This window comes from Ptiloglossa arizonensis, chromosome 8, assembly GCF_051014685.1.
Source record: "Ptiloglossa arizonensis isolate GNS036 chromosome 8, iyPtiAriz1_principal, whole genome shotgun sequence".
In the NCBI taxonomy this organism is placed as follows: Eukaryota; Metazoa; Arthropoda; class Insecta; order Hymenoptera; family Colletidae; genus Ptiloglossa; species Ptiloglossa arizonensis.
In genome coordinates, this window is record NC_135055.1 from 21,218,407 (window position 1) to 21,235,796 (window position 17,390).

At 46.3% G+C, this 17,390-nt stretch overlaps 1 protein-coding gene across 1 annotated transcript in view; it reads left to right on the forward strand.

The window, feature by feature from the left end:
• Positions 1–17,390, forward strand: part of LOC143150331 (uncharacterized) — a 61,527-nt gene that overhangs the window by 6,315 nt on the left and 37,822 nt on the right. The gene's annotated exons all lie outside the window — the stretch shown is intronic.

Below are 17,390 nucleotides of genomic sequence, written 5' to 3' on the forward strand. Positions count from 1 at the left end.
CTGTAGGAAATAGTCTTCCTTAAAAAGTAATCTTCCGTATCGAGTAGTCTTCCCTAAGAAGTAGTCTTCTGTAGGAAATAGTCTTCTTTAAAAAGTAGTCTTCCGTAAAGAGTAGTCTTCTGTAAGAAGTGGTCTCCTCAAAGAAGTGGTCTTCCGTAAGAAGTGGTCTTCTCTAAGAAGTAGTCTCGCCTGAGAAGTGGTTTTCTCGAAGAAGTAGTCCTCCGCGAGAAGTAATCTCTCTAAAAAGTGATCATCCAAGTTCCGTGTAGGAGTCGGAGATCGTTTCGTTGAAAGATTCGTTCCGGTTTGCACGTAGGCTCGGTAACGAACGAGCGGATCTCGCTCACGGTGTGCTTCGAAATGATTCCATCCGAGGAACGGGACTCTGTAAACCCCGTAATTACGGTTACACCGGATAGTCGATTGTGTTTCACCGCAAACAGCGGTCGAGGCCGCGCGAGAACGTTTAAACGCTCCGGAGGAACCGAATCGCCGCAGAACCGCGACAGATACTGCAAAGGAAAGAAAAATCGGGCAACAATGCTCCACGTACGAAGCGAGTCTTCACGACTCTCCTTGATCCTGGCCCGGTGCGCCTCCGAGCGAGCCAACCACCGACATTTTCCCAGATCGCGGAGAGTTAAGCCGAGCCTTAAACGTCGAACAAGCGGGAGAACGGCCAAACCGCTCCGTAATCCCCGGAGGGTCTCGGATGGATCTCTTTTAATCCTGAGGTCTTTTTCAAAAAACCCGACGTAAATACAGCCCGAGCAGAGCGACGCGGATGGGTGCTCGGTCGGCTGGAAAGAAAACACCGGACACAGCGGTATGTTATGAATAAGGTATTCTATGCGTTACTACAGGGTTGGTCGTGTGTATTGATCTGGCCACGGTGCCCTGCCCCTCTCTCTCTCTCTCTCTTTCTGACTCTCTGGTTCTCTGGCTCTCTCTTCATCCCTTGCTTTGCCGCCCCAATCCGCTCTACACTTTCTCGTTTCCTACCCTTTGCTCTCTGACCCCTTTTTCCTTTTCCAACGTCTATCCCGTTCCTCTTTCTTCGTCGTTGAAACGCGACTCGGACACGAATCGGTTATCCTCGGTTTCTATCTGGACGAACACGTGGGCAATCCGCGAACCTCTCCTCCACCGTTCAGTCTCTTCGAACCACGAGTACCTCGGTTCTTTTCTCGGTGTCGTTCCTCACGATGCTCCGACGATCTTAGTAACTCTAGAATCTCCGAAACTTTGGAAATATATTATTTAATAAAATGTTCGTACACTCGAAAAAAATCGTGTATCATTTTCACCAAAAAGAAACGAAATGACTTTCCATCTGCTACTTTGTACTGTACAATGCGTACTGCACGTATCAAAATCAATTCCTACTATATATTGGGTTATTTGTTCAAGTAATTTCATTCTCCAAAATGGAGAATATATAATTTAGTAAAATGTTTGTACACTCGAAAAAATCGTGTTTCGTCTTCACAAAAAAAAAAAAAAAAAAAAACAAAACGACTTTCGAACAACCTAATAAAACGTGTCGGGGGGTTGCAGCCAGCCGATACGATCAGGACCGAGCAAGTGTTCGTAGTCGAGATTCTTTTTATGCGCGCGGTACCTTTTAAAATTGACCCTTGCGAAAGGTTTCGAGCGTGGTCCGCGCGCATGCGGGAAAAACCCCCTGGAGCTGAAACGAAGAACGAGTAGGATCTCCGTGGAAGGGACGAGCGCTCGGCGTAGACCCCGAGGAGGACGATCGTTCACCTGTTGATGCGTGAACGCGAAGGGCTGGTGTCCTGGCGCGACCTCGAATCCTAACTGTGACCGAGGAGGCGATTATCGGGACCGGTGTCCTGGAAACCACTCGTCCAGACTTTATCCCGAGGCGTCGTCGTCAACTAAATTGCACGCGCTCGACCAAGATCGTTTTATCGTGCTTTCTGCAATTAGGAGGAGATTTTCGCTTCTGGACTGGATCGTTCTATCAAACTGTTCTCAATCTTCCCCGAATTGGATCCTTGTACACTCTTGTCTAACCACCGTTCGACTATCCAACCTATCGTGATTTCTTCCCGACCGTGCCCGAAATTTATAAGAAGAAGAAACGATTTCTTCTCGATACGATTTCTCTTCCTCCTCGACGAATATCGAGCTTTTGAACATTTCTCCGCGAGTTTGGAATAAGTTTCCAAAAATTGAACGAGTCAGTATCCTCTCGAGGGTTCGAGAGACGAGATACTTTCCAAGTGTTTCGTACTTGGACGTATTGTTAAAGTCATATCCCGAATTATTTTAATACTCGTACAGTCGTGGTATTCGCATTGTTTAACGCGTCTGCAGACTCGTCTACTCTTCCGCGATCGATCTCATCCGTACACTCGTCGATGATGCCGTTTTTGCCGCGGAGACCGTAAATAAAACATTGGGGCTAGGAGAATTTACATTCCGTCTACCCACATGTTCGAGATGCCGTAGGACCGGGGATAAGTAGGCGATGGTCCTAAGTGTCTCCTGCCTCTTGAACTCCGTCATAAATCTCTTCCGAGTGGCTAGGGACTTTCGTGGCGATATATACGACACAAACAGTCGTTAAGGTCGATCGAGTGGAGCGATGGAATATCAGAGAACGGTTCATCGCGGGCTATTATCCACCGGGAGATATATCGTAACGTTTTCGCGATTCGACGAGTCAGTCTCCTCGATCATCGTTCGTCGCTTAATCGTTCGTTGTACGCGTGGTTGAACAATGGAGGAACGATTCTTTGCACTTAGGGTACCGATGTGGTACAGGTTCTTCGACCAAGAGGTGTCCTTGAAACACACCGTAGCTTTTTCATTGTCACGTTAGTTATTATTATAGTAGTTTTGTTTTAACATCCGTTCTATTAATCGTGACAAGCCTATGGAAACCAACACGATGATTTCACCACGATACAAACTTTACTATAGTCACTCTTATCGCTCTGTACTCTACTAAAAACACCGTAGCTTTTTCATTGTCTCGTTAGTTATTATTATAGTAGTTTTCTTTTAACACTCGTTCTATTAATCGTGACAAGTCTGTGGAAACCACCACGATGATTTTACCATGACTCAAACTTTACCATAATCACTCTTATCGCTCTGTACTCTACTAAAAACACCGTAGCTTTTTCATTGTCTCGTTAGTTGTTATTATAGTATTTTTCTTTTAACATCCGTCCTATTAATCGTGACAAGTCTGTGGAAACCACCACGATGATTTTACCATGACTCAAACTTTACCATAATCACTCTTATCGCTCTGTACTTTACTAAGTTCTTCATTGAACAACCTACTATTATTAACAACTGTCCAAGGTGATCATTCGAACACAGATACGTGTGCTATTAATCGTGACAAGTCTATCGAAATCACCACGATGACTTTACCACGATCACTCTTATCGCTCTGTACTCTGTTTACAACAATCCGAGCCAATCGTTCAGACCCAAACTCGAGATCGAAGGCATAGAAAATTTTCAAGTTACGTATTTTCAATATTCACGAAATTATGCTATTGAAAAATCAATACATCGAGGTTCTCGATCGAAGATCGATCGATCGACGAATCGAGCTATCCGAGCCAATCGTTCAGACCCAAACTCGAGATCGAAGGCATAGAAAATTTTCAAGTTACGTATTTTCAATATTCACGAAATTATGCTATTGAAAAATCAATACATCGAGGTTCTCGATCGAAGATCGATCAATCGACGAATCGAGCTATCCGAGCCAATCGTTCAAACCTAAATTCGAGATCGAAGGCATAGAAAATTTTCAAGTTACGTATTTTCAATATTCACGAAATTATGCTATTGAAAAATCAATACATCGAGGTTCTCGATCGAGGATCGATCAATCGACGAATCGTTCGCGACAGTTGTCAACGATTCCTCGTGTCTGCGTAACACTCGCCATGCTTTTAATTATACAAACTTCTCCCACTGTAACGACACCGGTAGACATTATCGCGCTCGCTCGGTTATCGCGCGGCAGTCCTTCATTTATTTATAAAACGACGTCGCTCCTCTTCGCGGTTATATCCTTGCACGAACTTTCGGCCAGTTTTTGATTTCCTGTCTACCTGGCTGTTCGTTAGGGAACTTCCGCCGCGGCACGGGACGCTTGATAAAATTACAAAAGTTTCAACCCAGGGATTTTACACGGTGCTTGCAAGCCCCTAGATGGAATAAATAATTTATAGAATTCAGATAATGTCCACCCTCTTATCGTTTCTCGATCCAAAATCTACTCTTTTTACTTGGAAATCTTTTTTTCTTCACCTTGTTAATCGATTCGGTGAACTTGGACATTTTTCTTCGAATTTATCGTCTTTCTGCTCTTCGATAACAATGATACTATTGGGTTGTTCGGAAAGTGATTTCGTTTTCCAAAATGGAGAATATATAATCTAATAAAATATTTAGACACTCTAAAAAAATCCTGTTTCATTTTCACCAAGAAAAAACGAAATGACTTTCCAAAGAACCCAATACAAGGCTCCGTAGTTCAGGTCAAACGGGTTAAATTTCTAATCGGTTCCATAATCTCGAGGTTACTCGTTTTTTTTTTCTCCGAGAGACAATTTTCTTCCACGAGAATGTTCACCGTTTCCGAAAATTACTCGAGGATCGAAAGGTGGTAAGAAAGAAGTCGATAAAAAGCGAGCGAAATGTCGTTCCTTTGTTTCGAGGGTCGCTTGGTATCTTGTTACCTCGGTTCGTGAATTATTAACAATCCCGACGGGTCGAAACGTTGGAAAAATCCGAGCAACAACGTTATCGCCGGGTTCACTGCATCGAAGATGATTCGCGGGGATGGTAATGCGCCGATTTGCCTAATTCTTGTGTTTCTGTGGCGCGAACGGCTGAGCCTTTATTTATGCGCGGCCCTCTTATGCAGACATTTATGCAAAAACGGACAGACAGTATCGTGTGTAACACGGAACGGGCTTCCTCCATTTCCTGCTGAATATCACCCGAAGAACATCTAGAACAACCTTATCCTTATTCAAATTTCCAGCGTTCCTCGGTCTTTCGTCTCATTACTCGTGGACGTCTTAGGTTCCGTTGAATATCCAGCAAGGACGACCGTGAAATTTATTCCTCGGGCGTACGGACCTCGATTTGTTGTTATCGTTATCTTCATCGACGGTGGTCTTTGTCGATCCAACGGAACCGTGGAAAAGTAACGATCGAACACCAGTACCGGTACGTTCGAATTTTAAGATCGAGGGGGACAAATATCGTCCAAAAGAAATGTTACTTCGTCGTACGTTCGAGGACGAGAACCAAAGAATCGAATTTGAAAAATCCCTTCGAAACGATGGCCACCCACTTTTTTTCTCTTTACCCGTGAAACAATATTTTCTCAGTTAGGTTCTCGTCGGTTATCCTGGATATTATTTCACGGAATACTTCGAAGGTTCTTTTCGGGCGAGAGAGAACGAGAAGACGACTCTTCTGTTACTTCGTCGTACGTTCGAGGACGAGAACCAAGGAATCGAATTTGAAGAATCCCTTCGAAACGATCACCACCCCCTTTTTTTTCTTTACCCGTGAAACAATATTTTCTCAGTTAGGTTCTCGTCGGTTACCCTGGATATTATTTCACGGAATACTCCAAAGTTTCTTTTCGGGCGAGAGAGAACGAGAAGACGACTCTTTGCGAAACGAGGAGCCATCGAACGACACGGCATCAGCGTTATTACAGTCATCATCATCATCATCGTCGTCGTCCTCGTCCTCGTCCTCGTCGTCGTCCTCGCCGTCGTCCTCGTCGTCGTCTTGAACCGATCTCACTTTTATACGCGTAATAACCATTCTTTTTTAAACTTGGCTCTCTACGTTCTTTAGGAGTCTCGGTCGTCTCGTTTTTTCTCGACGGCGCGTTTCAGAGGAAGCTGAACGCCACGCAGGGGAAGAAGATATCGCCCCTCTATAAATTTCCCGTCCTCCATATTGCGGAACGTCGTTAAAACCCGCGCCGGTTTCTTTATCAGTTCTCGTTACAAGCGCGATCGAGGCTCCTCTTGTTCACGGAATCGTATCAGAGGATCGTTCGCAGCAACGAAGATCGAATGGTCCGCCTTGTTCTTACCTCGTTTCGATCGAGGACATCGATCGTTTCAATAACCGCGAAAACGATAATGAAAAAGTTCCTTCTTCGTGGCCAATGGAACGGAGCGATGTTCGCGAAATTGTAAAGAAACGCGATCTCACGGTCCGTTGGTCGAACGGTCGCTTTCTTCTTCGTTAAATAATTAACCCATTTGCATCGTTAGCGCGCACGTGTGTAGCCATTATCACCGTAGCGCGAGCAGGTGATTTTTAAATCCCGCATAATAGGTTGCTCGATAAGTTTTGTCGTTCGATAAGAAATGGAGCTAACAGGCTCGTTGTTCTATTTCTCTGAAGAAGTTTCGTGTAGATCTGTCGACAGTTATTCAAAGTCGAAGTCTAATATTTTTTTTGCAATGGAAAATACGACGAATCTTATCGAACAAGCTAGTGTATCAATTTAGTATTGTTCATAGGGACCGGTATATTTCTAATCGGTGTCTCTTATCGCTCCACGAGTCGCTGGTAGTCAATGTAACCCAAAATCGTAAAAATGAAAAAAAAAATTAACCCCACGCGTTGAACTTTCGTTAAATATTCTCTCCACTGTACATTCTATCGATTTCACTCGGGAAGAAAACGACTCGTTTCGAGTTTTTTCCAAGAGACAAGGAATGTTTAATTTGAAAAATAAAGTTCAACGATCTACCCTCGCTTCGTTCGTACCTTCGATTCGCTCGTGCAACTCGTCCCTTCGATTTTTCCAAAAACAACTCCCAAGAAATTTTTTCTAAAAATGATATCTTCAAATGCCCCGAATCCAATGTCCACGAGATCACACGAAACGTGAAATGGTAACGCGAATCGTTCGTTGGATGATTCACGTGTCGTTTACGGGTCCCGATGACTCCGGTTGGGTATCACAAGACACGGGATTGAATTCCAGCCCCGTGGCGGGTTGCGTCCCGGAACGAAACGCGATATATACGCTAAGATCTAATTATCGGTGGGGCAAACGGCTGAGGGAAACAGCTAGGAATTTCACGAGCGTACCGCGACCTTTTAACCGCGTATTCGGTTTCAATGATACCTGGAACTCGGTTCGTCGTCTTCGTTGGTTTTCAACGTCACGTCACGACGAGCTCCCCTATCAACGAACGAAAAAATCACTCCGCGAGAATCGCTACCGGTCGCGATACAACATCGTGTTCTTATCGTCGCCATCTTTATCGAATCTGCGCGTAGTCGGTGGTCGTTCGTTATCAACGTGGAGGAATCTCGCGCGGCGCCTCGGGGCTTCCAGTGGGTATCGAATGAAAAATTTATGGCAGCTCCCTTCCTTCCGTTCGAATTTCCTCCTCTCGGTTGCGAATCGCCTCTAAGCGTCCGCGTAACGTTGGAACGGAAACGTGGCGATCGTGGCGAGAGAGCGCGAAAAAAAGAGAAAAATGAACGAAACGGGAGGAGCGTAATTCGTTTCCGGTGAAGGACAAAACGATCGATACGAGCGCACGATGTCCATTGCGTTTTATTACGCACGGTCGCGGTCAGCATCGATGCACTTTGCACCGTGGCCACGAGCGATGGGCGAGATAAATATAACGCCACGTCCGTAACGATTAGAGAAAGGTCGTCCTTCTTCCATCGCGAGCGATTCTACCCGGTGTACGTATATCGAGGTTCGATACGACCTTTCGAGCCCTGAAACCGAGTACTTGCCAGCTGCTCGAGAATTCTCCCGGTGTGACTCGCGAACCGCTTGAAATGTCGGTCGGTAACAACGCGACTCTATCCAGCTGGAATTCTAACCGGAATATCGCAACCAACGAAAAGTGGAATTCGTTCGTCGAATGGAGGATAAGTGTTACGGGTTACGAGGAAACGAACAGGTGAAGCAACCTAGTCGCTGTTACGCGATTCGTAGCGCGTGGTACGAGTGGTAACCGTTCGAGGAACGATGAATCGGAAACGTGGTAAAATTGTTCCCTTGGTTCTCGAGGGGCTCGAATACACGCCGAGGACACGTGGACGATCGAGGAGAGCTTTTTTCAACAGTTTTTTCGCGTAATTGGAAAATGTGTATCCGTTTCGAGGGTTAGAGTCGTCCGTTGCCGGGTAGATGCATCGAACCGTGCACGTGTACTTCATGGAGTAATTTCGGTTCGGATTTTCGTCTACGAACGAGCATTTTAACTCGAGCTATGGATTTTTTATACGAGCAGCAAAAGAATAGAAGAAGAGGGATCGAAACATTAAAATCGTTTACCGATAAATGCGGTCGCTGATGGTAGAACGGTTCGGAGCAAACTTTCGGTTGTAGCATTCGTTCAATTTTTCGTCTCTTGTTTCGGATTCGAATTGTTGGTTTTGATTGCAACGATCGATTTTATTTAATTGGAATTGTCGGTTGTTCGGTACCGTTGAAACCGACTGCGGATAATTGTCCCTGACGAAACATCGTCGCGGTTTCGGGGCGAGGTATGTTGTCAAAAATGGGAAACGAGGCGAAATTGCACGATCGCGCCTAGATCGCTGTCACGATCGACTACAATGGACTACCGTTCGCCGGATCTGAAACCCTAATTTCTCTTTTTTTTCTCTCTCTCTCTCTCGATAATCGAAGTTTCGAGTTCCACCGATACAGATTTAAGCCTCGGACAAAGGGAACAATGGAAACGTAGTTTCTCTTTTGACATTTGTTACAAAACCGTTGTCGTTGTCGAGGATCGAACGAAAGATCACCTCGTCGATACCGATCTTCGAATACATCCGTGTGATACTTTTCGGTTCCTTTTATCGAGGTGTTCGAAACACGTGACACTGATTACTCGAGATACTTGTATCGTTTCGCGCTTTTACAGCACGAGAATCGTGATAGTAACGCGACTGGATATACTATATTTCGCACCGAACTGGTCTTTTTTCCATTAATTTCGAATAACGATCTCCCCGATTGGATTAACCGGCAGCATTTTTCCACAGCGTTCGGGCGTCTGGCCCTTCAAATGAAGAGAAACGCGAGTTGGTAAATCAGATTCCGTTTTAACTAGGAGTTATGCCGTCCAAATGAGAACTAAAGGGAATTCCCGTGCTTTCTGCACCGGGCTTTCGGCGGGAAAAAAATCGTAAGTTTATCATACGAGCGGATTAACCGCTCCTCTGTGCGAGGTTCCGCTCCGTGGTCGGTCTGGAAAGGGCAACGTTCGTTTCCTAAATATTTAGAAACGGTTCGAAAAAAGAAAAACAAACACGCTGGTCTAAATGCGCGATTTTGTCGTAATCTCGAGTCGTAACCTTGCCCGAGTTAACTCGGCCGCGGCCGGGAAGAGGTCGAACTATCTCCAACGACACGTGGCTATTTTTAATACACGATTTCTAGTCCCCTGTAGAACCACTGCGATCGTTTTGTCCCCTAAATGTGCGATTTCGTCCATTCCCGTTCCCACTTAAAATTTGTATTTCGAGAACCTGCTCGGGTCGTTATCAACGACTCGTCTTCTTTTTAAATCGTTACGTTCTACAGATCTTAAAATATTTTCAATGCGTTCGAGATCTTACATTTCTTTACGCAATTTAAAGTATTTCCACTGCGTTCGAGATCTTACTTTTCCGTACACAGTTTAAAATATTTTTAATGCGTTCGAAATCTTACTTTTCCGTACACAGTTTCAAGTACTTTCAATGCGTTCGAGATCTTACATTTCTTTACGCAATTTAAAGTATTTCCACTGCGTTCGAGATCTTACTTTTCCGTACACAGTTTAAAATATTTCCACTGCGTTCGAGATCTTACTTTTCCGTACAGAGTTTCGAGTATGTTCTACGCGTTCGAGACGTCAGGAATACAGACGATATTTCGTATTCAACGCTCGAGTAGACGGTCGTGAAATCTTTCCAAACACGCGGCCATTGTTAAAACACGATCTCTGTCTCGCGTGAACTTCCACGTTTCGTATCCACGAGTACGCGCAAAACAGTGCACCCAGTTCGGGTACGAGGAGCCACTGCGCTAGTATCCGCGCGACTTTTAATTCGTTTCCACGAGCACGACGGTTTCTAGACGTTCAACGAGAATACATCGTTCTTTATTTCTCGAGAGACGTCGAGGATCTCCGACGGTGGGAAAGGTCGTATCGCCCTCCGAGACCGAAACGATTCCCCTCGGTAGTCGCGTCTTGGATATACACACACGAGTCAACGTCCGCCTCGCGGGCTGGAAATATTGCTGAAACCACCGACGGCGGACAGGCGTACGTGGAATTATTCAGAGAAGGTTCGAACACGCCCCGATAACGCGCAGACTCCCGCGGTACGAGTAAGCGGACCGCCACGATTGTTACGAATAATTGGAGTTAATCGTCGTTGTTCCGCGCCGCGGTGTTATTATCGGCCGGTGGGTCTTCGCTCGGTTCGACTGTTCGTTAAACACGCGGCGAGGTCGGGTGTTCCTGCATCGGGTCGAGTTCGAAATAATTAGGTCGGATGCTTAACACACCGGAGATACGCTCCACCGAGTGTGTACTTGCGACACTCGATGTATCATTAGATACTGATTAGCGCGCCTCGTTATTTTCCACCGGAGAGTTCTCCAGCGGATTCCTCGAGTGGCGAAGATTCGATGGATCTACGGGGATCGATGTTACACGGGTTGGAATCGATCGTTGAACCTTGTCGAAGTTTGGGCGATCCGGACGATTCGTGCACCTTTCGTTTTGAAACGTAGGCTCTGCGCGGGGCAGCTTCTCGCGTATTAAGAACGCACGGGCTTTGAACGCCGATGGGCGTTTCGCGCGCGCAGTAGACGTTGATCGCGCTCGAAGGGTTACGATCGTTGTTACTCGTTTTGACAAAGGATACACGGATACTCGCGAAAATCGAACGGTCGTAACTCGCTCGGGTTGAATACGCGAGTGTACGACGTTGTATCGAGGTAGAGATCCGTCGTTGTATCGAGGGGCATTGGCGTCGCAACGTTTCCCGTGATTACTCGGCGTATTCGGAATATCGTTCTCGGTAGGCAACTTCCGTGCGAGACAATCGACCCTTTCTCGTAATTCCTCGTAGAGAGACCCAGGTGGTGGAAGGGCCCTCGAGGGCCCTCTCCGTCGGTTTCGCGGTGTCGCCGGGCTGGCAGCTATTTTTCTTCGTTCCCCGGTCGGGTCTTTGCATCTTAGTTACGTGTCACTGCCCCCGCGACGGCTACGTGTCGCCTGACAGCCGACGACCCTCTTCAGCTTTTCAGCCCGGTCGGACACCCCCGCCCCGGGTCCCTTTGCACGCTTTGTGGCCGACGAGAGTTCCCGAAATTGCGAGATCAAGACGGTAGTTATGCACGTAGAAGGGTCCCGTGGAATTCCCCGAACAACCTCGTCGCCAGGCCCCGGAGCTCTCCGACGAAATTCCGTGACCGACGAGTCGGATCTTTTTCAACCCCTCGGCGCACTCTATGCCTGGAGAATCCTCTCCCGACGACATTTTTCGGCGGAAGTTTCGTGGATATTGAACGCGCCGGGTCTTCCGGGTTACCCGTCTGCCGACCGCTTTCACCGAGTAGGCGAGTCTATTGTAGAGAAGATTCGAAGAAAGATTTCTCTCTGACGGTGTTGACATTCCTTCTGTGTGTGGAGAACGATTTTTTTTTACATCGAGGAATCTTTTTTTTGGGGGGGTTTCCTGAATATTGAACACACCAGAGATCACGCGTATCTTTCGTAGCGTTTATCCGGTGAATGCTCTTAGCGAATAGATACGTGTATTGTAGAGACTTGGAGAAATGTTGTTTCTCGAACGATGTTAACGTTCGTTCGTGAACCAGACGATTACGTTCTACGTTTGGAGAATACTTTTCCATCGAAGAATCATTTCTAGGGTGTTTCCTGAATTTTAAATATATACCATTAGCGTATCAATAGCGTTAAAATTGACTCGCGTATCTCCAACGGATCCACATTTGACGAGGAACGAGAGAGCATTTTTAACGCGTTCGCGGCATTAGAGTATCGCGCGATTCTATTAATAAGGCCAAGGTTGGAACCTCGGTGTTTGCGATACACCGCGACAATGTTCAGGAGAAGATAAGTCGAATGAAAATTGGACACCGAGTATCGAATATCGTCAACCGCTGACGATGAATCGCACTTGAATAAATTAAAAGTTGGTTTATTCATTGGCAGACCGGTGTTCCCGATCGGATGATATCGTATTATGTACGAGCTGTGAAGGTCGTGTCTCTGCGAATCTTCTTATCCTCGCTCGATAGAAAAATCCACGAGTTTCGAAGACATCGGAGACTTTGTTTGTAAATGAATCGACGAACCGGGGACACGGTGGTATCCTGCCCCCATGGGGGCCACGGAGATCGAAACGAACGATCGAAAGTCGATCGTTGGATCGTGAAATTGGGCGTTGTAACGCGGACTAAACGATGTTACGCTGGTAGACACGGTAAACACGTGTTGCGCGCAGACTGTACGGGATAGGCGACAAAGTTGCGAGGACGTGTTCCAGATGTGAGCGCGCGCGTCTGAATTAGCACTTTTATTGCCGGAACATTTTTCTTCGGGCACGTAAGCTGTCATCGGAAACCTCGCGGTTATGGCCGCCCTCGTAATCCTCGAGGCACTCGACGAATTGCCAGATTCCCTCTCCGCGTTATTTATCACTTGTTAACTTATTAATACCGCCCGTTAACCGTTGCCTACACGCGCCCGCCGGGTTCCTCTTTTCAGTAGCGTTTCGTGTCTAATTTGTCGCGAAACGTTGTTTGTCTTTTATTAACTCCTCGCCGTATGGCGCGTCGTGCGCAGCACGTACTAATTCTTTCGGGTCTCTTTGACCTTCGTATCGTAGAAAATATTGTGCACGGACAATATTATTATTATTGTTACCCACTCGAGGAAAGACGCGACATTGGTCGCAGATTTCTTCTAAATTCGATCTTGGTGCACTCCTTGGGTCCCTTTCGACCCATCGTGTCTAGATCGCTCCATTCACGTTCTGGAATATTGTACTCGCGAAGGATTCATTGTTATTCAAACGAAGAAAAGGTACAAGTCGGATACTTGTCGCAGATCGCTTACAATTTTAATAATCTCGGTCCGGGTGCATTCCTCGGTTAATGGTTTTTCTGATGGTATATATTAAAGTTACTATTGGGTCGTTCGGAAAGTGATTTCGTTCTCCAAACTGAAGAATATATAATTTAATAAAACATTTCGCTCTGAAAAAATCGTGTTACATTTTCACCAAAAAAAAAACAAAATGACTGCAAATAACTCGATGCAATAGACACGATGCTAAATACTTCCGTATTTTCTCAATTTTCATCTTGTTCGATAACGTGGAGGCGAGCTACGGTTCAGGATATTTTTTAACCGAAAACTTGCCACGAAAGTTAAGCACGCTTTGAAGTTGAACGATCGAGTATCGAAGAAAAACAAAACGATCGAGTCGTAACGAAGAGAGGAGCCATTATACGGGTTCTGGTATTGTTCTTCGAGTTGTCTATAATTTTCAGCGCGTTTCACCGGCGGTGGTCTTTGGCGCGATTCTTAGCATGGAGGACGAGTTACGCGGAGCTCGTTTGTTCGAGTTTCGTTTCGTCGTCTCCCTCTCCACGTTCCTCCACGGAAACTTTGGTCCCCGCGAGGAGAAACGTCATGAAAATTGAATCGACATCCCCGGCACGACCGCGTTTCGCCATTTCCGACGTTCGCTCGTGTCCAGGCGAATTAATGCCTCGGAAAACAAGATCCACCGTCATCTCTCGAGGCTCTCGCATCGTTCCCTTCACAGACGGGCCGAGTTTCCGGGACCAATAGGCGATTTCCGGTCTTCAATTTTTCCTACTCCGGCGCTCACGCGCGACAGCTCCGTCTAGTCTCGTTTCTTCTTCTTACACTTTTCACGTACGAAGAAACGCTGGAACGCGAATACTGTATCACTTTTTCTTTTTTTTTTCTTTTCTCTCCTCTTGCCCCTCGAATCGATGGAATTGTAAAAAATGGAGGCCACCGAGACCGAACGTGTTCTCTAAACCGACGCGTGTCTCGGATAAATTAATATCTCGACGAGAGAAATGTGTACCGTTTCTCGAAACACGCGCGAACGGACACCCATCGTTCGAAAACGTTCACGACGTTTCGTGGTCGAAAATTTTTAGTAAGTTGTTTCTTTACTCGAGTTCCAACCAAGCGAATTGTTACCCAATAGTCGTATCCGTTCGGGCGGTTCGGATCGAACGATAATTTTTTTAAACGTGTTCGAGATTCGCGTATCGATGAAAAATAAACGAGAACTCGTCGCGTGGAAATAATAATATTCGAGATTGTTGAACGAGTCTTGCTCGGTTGAATTCAACGTGATTGGGAGAAGTACGTTCAACGCGGGTCGCCGGGGTCAAGTTCGCAGAGATGCTCGGGGACGAATTAACATTGAGATTGATGCTGTTCTACCGATGATGGAGGTAAAGTTCGTAAATAGGAATCTTGGTCGGTGTACGCGCCAGCGTGGGTAGAATTACGAAATGTCTGAACTCTTCTACGACGATTCCCTGTAGAAACACTTGGGTTCGAAAGTATCGGGATCCAACGAAAACGAAGGAGGCTCGATAATTGTGTATCTCGAGGAAAGGTCGAAAATGGTCGTCTCGATTCGTTCGGTCTTATCGAGGAAGAGGAATCCACTCGACGGGGAAGGAAAACGTTAGCGGGACCGTAAGGGGGGATTTTAATGCGATCCGCAGCCGGTTGAATCGACAACACGTCGATGGAATCGATCACTCGAGCGACGCGTGCATCGGCGATGCATGTAGCTCGCGGACCCGCAGCGCGAGGCATTCGCAGAATTTGGCAACAGCAATCTGCGATTCCGTGTGCCAAACTCTCGACCTATTTAGCCGGTCACGAGAGGCACTCGGTCACTCTCGATATCGGAACGAATCAATTCGATCGATTTTAATCGCGCCGCGTTCGAGAGCTCGCGCCGCCGATATATTGATTTCGAAAGATCCGCCATCTCGTAACGAACCCTCGTCTCTCGATCTTGGAACATTTCTCGTCAACGGAAGGTGTTGTAAAGTTCAGATTATAATATCTCGTTTATCGTAATATGCAAGGATCTCGTGTATCCAGTAGTATAATTATTGTATATATAAGAATATAAAGTTGGAAGAAATGAGTATACAGTGATACGTCTCGATGTGAACGACAGTGTCGCGTGGTCTTTCTGACTCTGGACTTGGAACTCGACTAAAATTAAAAACCAAAACCTTCCGCGCCGATACGGAGACAGTTCTTAAAACTGACATCGACATCTGGCACCCTTAAGATCTTTGTTGCATTCGTTCCAACAGAAGGGACGAAGGGAAAATTGTACCGCTCGACGAATTATAAAACATCCTTACGGTGAGAGAATCGTTCCTACGACGACACGATGCCGATTATCGCGATCCTTTTACAATCTCGCTCCCTTTGAAACGTTAAACGGACACCTACGCGACTCGTCGCCTCGATTCATCCCCACCGCGCTCAGACCAGCCCCTCGGGGATCTTTTCTCTTCTCGTCGAGCTATACAAACACAAGCTACGCGGAATACTTCCTCTTCGTCGGTACAAACGAGACACGGTTTAAATTCGAATCTTTCGCGATCCTTGCTGCAAGGATCACACTCACGACCAGAGGCATCGAACATCTTCCTTAAAAGCGAGTCGCGTCGAAAACCGAGCAAGTGTGTACCACCGCGTAATAATTCGCAAACAAGGTTCTCGAAACACGATAATTCGAATACGCCTCGATCCGTGCCACTGATCCGTGACATCGATATCGTTTCTTCCGAATCGTCCCCGTGCGTAACTCCACGCCCGATGATGCAACCGAGAAGCCACGCGCGGAACGTTACAAACAGGTCGTACAATGTACAGTCGGTGTTTCAATTATTCTCAAATATTCCGAGCCGAATCCGTTACTCCTCGTACCATAAAAAAAAACGCGAGATAACACGCGCGCGAACTGTACCGAAAAATTCTTTATCGTTCTCGTTTCGAGCAACGTTTGCCCAATGTAGCGGTCCAAGATCCGAGATATCCGACTACATCGAGCATACTGGTTTCACAACTAATGGCGATATTACCGATCAATTTCACGTAGGACGCATCGAAACCTTACCAGTCGAGTGCACCACTCGGATTCGAATGGGTTCGTCCGGTTCCCGTGGCTCGCGAGCTATCCAGGTAGCCCCTCGAAACGAGTTTCGGATGTGTCTCCTTCCATGCGTCGACCGGTGTGAAACAAAAAAATGCTACGATCCATTTGTCGATAGTTTGGAACAATGATTCCCGATCCATCGTCGGGGCATCGGTGTTGTTCGATCGTTCACGGTGCTCGATCATCGTGGATCGGTGAAGTGGTCTTGTCATACGGTTCTGACGGAATGGTCGACTAAGCCGCGGATGCAGCGGTTCTTCATCCTGCAACGCTGTCTTCCGACATCGATCGATATGTTCGCGCCAGCGTACTGAAACACACCCCATCCGTCTTTCTCTCTCTCTTTCTCTCTCTCTCTCTCTCTCTCTCTCTCTCTCTCTCTCTCTCTCTCTCTCTCTCTTCTCTTTCTATCCCTCTCTGGCCTTTAGCTACCCCTCTTTCGGTACTTTTTCCACCGTTGGTTTTCCCTCCAGCTTAAGCTCGCGTCGCACGGTCACCGCTCGGGATGCACGTTACATGCACCGGATGCACTCACGGGATCGATTCGAATCTTGCCCGTGAATTTATTCCACCCACGGATCCACGGAATGAATCATTGACGAGGGACGTATGCCTGCCGAACGGATCATTCCCGGATTAACCCTACGCGGACAGATGCGCGGATACAACGAAGAACGTACTTGGAGAGATTTGGACGCGAGTCGGGAGATTCGCGACAAATCTCGACCGGAACGAATCGACGAGTATCGATCGATACCTGCCACTGTCTTTCGAAATCCTTATCCGAGTTACTTGTTTCGATGGATCGAAATATATTGGGTTGTTCGGGAGGTCATTTCGCTTTTTTTTTTGTGAAAATGGAACACAATTTTTTTTAGAGCGTAGAAATATTTTATTGAATTGTACATTCTCCATTTCGGAAGACGAAATTACTTTGTTTGGAAAGTGATTTCGTTTTTTTCGGTGAAAACGATACACGATTTTTTTTAGAGCGTAGAAATATTTTATTAAATTATATATTCTTCATTTTGGAAAACGATATCACTTTTCGAACGACCTGATACTTTTTCCAGCGTTCCTTGGAAAAAGAACAACTTCCCCGA